The sequence below is a fragment of the Salmo salar genome, chromosome 02 (genome assembly GCF_965601325.2).
Source record: "Salmo salar chromosome 02, fSalSal1, whole genome shotgun sequence".
Classification (NCBI taxonomy): Eukaryota; Metazoa; Chordata; class Actinopteri; order Salmoniformes; family Salmonidae; genus Salmo; species Salmo salar.
The window spans coordinates 58,004,014-58,008,752 of NC_138292.1; positions in this window are offsets into that span (position 1 = coordinate 58,004,014).

Consider the following 4,739-nt stretch of genomic DNA (forward strand, 5'->3'; position numbering starts at 1 on the left):
CTATGCGTTGTTTATTTGTCTTTTCGTTTGTCCTACGTAGGCTTTTCCACATGAACAGGTGATGAGATAGATTGCTCCCTTGGTCTTGCATGAGATGATACTCCCAACAGGGATTTTTCGACCTGTATGGGGGTGTCTGAAGAAGGATGTTTTTATAGTGCTATTGCACTGTGCGCATGAGCCACATTTGTAGTTTCCATTTGGAATGGGTGTCAAGAGTGTTTGAGTGGGCTCAGGGGGCATGTCAGATCTCACCAAGCTATCTCCAATATTGTGACCACGCTTATAGACCACCAGTGGGGGTTCCTGGAAGAGGTGTCGATTTTTTTTTCTTCTGATTTCTCAATATGCCAGTGCTTTTTCAGGGTTGCTTTCATTTTCTCCGAACCCTTGGTGTACTTAGTACAAAAGACGGTTGCGTTGTTTTTCTTCTTTGGTTGAATTTTTTGTAATTCCTCTCTTGGTTTTTGAGATATTTTCATCATTGCAGCATCAAGAGTTTTGTCCTTGTAGCCTCTCATTTTGAATTCATCTGTCATTTTTTTGAGCAAATCTGTCTGGTGGACACAGATTCGTTTAACCCTGCATAACTGGCTATATGGTAGACCATTCTTGAGGGGAAGAGGATGCATATTATCCGCACATAACAAGGTATTGCGGTCTGTGGGCTTTGTGTATAAGTCTGTGTGTAATGCATCACTCTCATTGATAATCCAGAAGTCCAGGTAGTTTATTTTTCTCTCATCAGTCTGCATGGTGAATTTGAGGTATTCAGAGCTCTCGTTTAGTAGAATTTGGAATTCATTTAGTTCCTGCTGACTTCCTTCCCAGAGCCCAAAGACATCATCTATGTATCTCTTCCATAGGAGGATTTTAGAAAGTAGGGGATATGTCTCTGTTTTGTAACTAGTGCTTCCTCAAATTGTCCCACATACATGTTTGCATAGTTAGGGGAAAAGGGGGACCACATGGCTACACCCTGAATTTGAGGGAATGCTATTCATTGACTACAGCTCAGCGTTCAACACCATATTGCCCTCAAAGCTCATCAATAAGCTAAGGACCCTGGGACTAAACACCTCCCTCTGCAACTGGATCCTGGACTTTCTGACGGGCCGCCCCCAGGTGGTAAGGGTAGGTAACAACACATCCGCAACACTGATCCTCAACACAGGGGCCCCTCGGGGGTGCGTGCTCAGCCCTCTCCTGTACTCCCTGTTCACTCATGACTGCACAGCCAGGCATGACTCCAACACCATCATTAAGTTTGCAGATGACACAACAGTGGTAGGCCTGATCACCAACAACAACGAGAGAGCCTATAGGGAGGAGATCAGAGACCTGGCCGTGTGGTGCCAGGACAACAACCTCTCCCTCAACGTGATCAAGACAAAGGAAATAATTGTGGAGTACAGGAAAAAGAGGACCGAGCACACCCCCATTCTCATCGACGGGGCTGCAGTGGAGCAGGTTGAGAGCTTCAAGTTCCTTGGTGTCCACATCACCAACAAACTAACATGGTCCAAGCACACCATGACAGACGTGAAGAGGGCACGACAAAACCTATTCCCCCTCAGGAGACTGAAAAGATTTGGCATGGGTCCTCAGATCCTCAAAAGGTTCTACAGCTGCACCATCGAGAGCATCCTGACTGGTTTCATCACTGCCTGGTATGGCAACTGCCCGGCCTCCGACCACAAGGCACTACAGAGGGTAGTGCGAATGGCCCAGTACATCACTGGGGCCAAGCTTCCTACCATCCAGGACCTCTATACCAGGCGGTGTCAGAGGAAGGCCCTGAAAATTGTCAAAGACTCCAGCCACCCTAGTCATAGACTGTTCTCTTTGCTACCACACGGCAAGCAGTACCAGAGCGCCAAGTCTAGGTCCAAGAGGCTTCTAAACAGATTCTACCCCCAAGCCATAAGACTCCTGAACATCTAGTCAAATGGCTACCCAGACTATTCAAATTTCCCCCTGCCCCTCCCCACCACTGCCACCCTCTGTTGTCATCTATGCATAGTCACTTTAATTAACTCTACCTACATGTACATACTACCTCAACTATCCGGTGCCCCCACACACTGACTCCGTACCGGCACACCCCTGTATATATTGTTCTTTTTTACTGCTCCTCTTTAATTACTTGTTACTTTTATCTCTTATTCTTATCCATATTTTTTAAAACTGCACTCATAAATAAGCATTTCACTGTAAGGTCTACACCTGTTCTATTCGGCGTATGTGACTAATAACATTTGATTTGATTTGCATTTGAAGGAAAAAGTCTGACTCAAAGACGAAGTAGTTATTGGATAATACCAGTTCAGTAAGTTGTAAGATGCAATCATTGGATGGAGTAAGGGTAGAGTCTCTCTCCAACTTTGGCCCTTGGGTTCTTCTTTGTCTCCCGAACCATCTTCGTCACCGTGCGTAGGGACAAGATACGCTTGTGTCAAATACCAGGCAAATTTACCACTGTTCCAATTGTTGCCCTAATTGTGGTAAGTGGTATATTTGTGTTTTTAGCAATTTTTTTGCACATATTGCCTGATTTATGAAGGTCAACAACCATTTGTCTTTTTTCATTTGTGAGTTATTTGCCTTTTCCCATGGTGAAGGATGACAAAGGGATTTTACATGCGTGTTACCAGTCGGGTGAGATTGATATGCGACAGCCGAAAGTCGGAAACGAATGTGGTTCTCCAACAGTAAGGTTCAGATCAACATGGCAGTGTTGCCATTGTTTATAAAAATGTGTTTTTTATAATGTCAGATTTTTAAAAATCTAACTCCCATATCACACACTCACAAACCGAAATCATAATATATTATTATGTGTGTACACATTGTACAATCAATTAGTGAGAGAGGGCCTTAAATATCACATTTATTTGTATATATCCACTGTACACATAAATCTCAGAATAATTGGTTCCTGTTTCAGTCATGTCTTTGGTCACATAGCTAGCTATTCGCTGGCGTAAGTGGGGACACTTCAGGCTGAGGAGTACGTTTTACACATCCCCATGTGCTACATAGGCGCCAGTCTGACTATTTTTATCCCAAGAATGCAACACACTTTGAAAGGCGGTGACCAACGATGGACATCGACTGATTGTTGCGGAAATTTACCCACTACTACTGTTTACTTTGTGCATCTACGTCATCTCGCTTCATCTCACGGAGTTTACCTTTAAACGTAACCTAACCTATAACCTGACCCATCCCCTTATGCATTACTGCCCCCAGTGGCAAGAAGTGACATCCCAAAAACCCACACATAAATGGCTCCTAGCCTCCCACATATCGGCTACATTCTATCCCTAACACCAAAACTAAATAAAAACGAGTAAAGTGAATCTGAAAACTAACTGAAAATAAACTGAATTTGAAATAATATTAAAACAAATAGAAATACAAACGAATATAAAAACACAAAACTATAATAACCTTCTTTTATAAAGTCTTGTTTGCTAATCTTTATCAAGGCTGTAAATAATTTGAGGTGACTGTATAGTATAGTTCTGTGTCAATAGTATCCCTTTATTATTCTCTCTCTGTGGCCTCTCACAGTGAAGCCAGAGACAAGGTCACCTTGGAGCGGCCATGATGGTACCAGGCAGTCTTTTTGGAGGAGAGAGCGACAGGTCAACCAAACACAAAGCGCACTCTCTCTCAAGCTGCTCCTTTGGAGGACAGAACAGAGAGAGGGAAAACCCTTCTTTCCCCTGAGGCCAGTGGAGAGGGGGGTAGAGGGAAAGGAGTAGGGAGGGAGGAGGAGGGGAGAAAAGAGGGGGAGGTCCTAATTCACTATAGAGTTGATGGAAAAAGACGTCAGAAGCGTCACGCGTCATTGAGTCAGCCGAGATGGTTCAGTTTACGTACAGCGTGAGGTTGACGTACTGGTGACTGCAGTGGAGGAGAGAAAGGGGATATTTAACACCTTCAAGACCAGGTATAGTAATGTTGAGTTTTGTTGCATCAGATCATCAGAAATTGATATGGTGTTTCAGTCCTTGTGTTTTATACCATTGACAGGACATTTGTTTTGTGGTTAAAACTTGAAGGTCAAAAGACAAAAGAAAGGTGACTGTCATAAGCGGCTGTAATATTTTGAGAAATTTACATTTTAGTGACATTTCAAAACAGAAAGAAATATCATTCTGGATGAAATGGCACACATAATAGATTAGCTATTTTGGTAAATCAGTATTGAGTAGTTGTTTGAAATATAATTTTTTCTCAATGGAAAACAAATAAAAAACATTAGGATGGCATTCATAATATTAAAAAACAGTGACACACAGAACTTTTCCTCAGATATCTGCCCGCTTCTTCTCAAGACTACAGTTGGTGAGAGTGGTGAGATGATTTCAAACTTCTTCTCTACCTCAGGCTCAAGACCACGTACATTAAGCACTCAAGTCGTTAGATACATTTTTCCATCCGGACTCTTCACTGAATCATCTCTGACTTGTTTTATCAAGGCCCCACCAAATATCCAAACCTGTCCTAAATTTCAAGAGGTTTGAAAAATAACTTGCGATGTCCACTGTTTCCACTTTGGAAAGAGGTCACAGGATCACAGACCACATGAAACTTTGATGGGGCAATGGAAGTAGAATAGGTGTCACAAACACAAACACAACTCAGAGACCTTACCTAAAGTATATTTCTATATATTTCCCTGGAGCTTTAGCTGCTGGTTTGTGATGCTATCTGTCAGGATGCCCTTC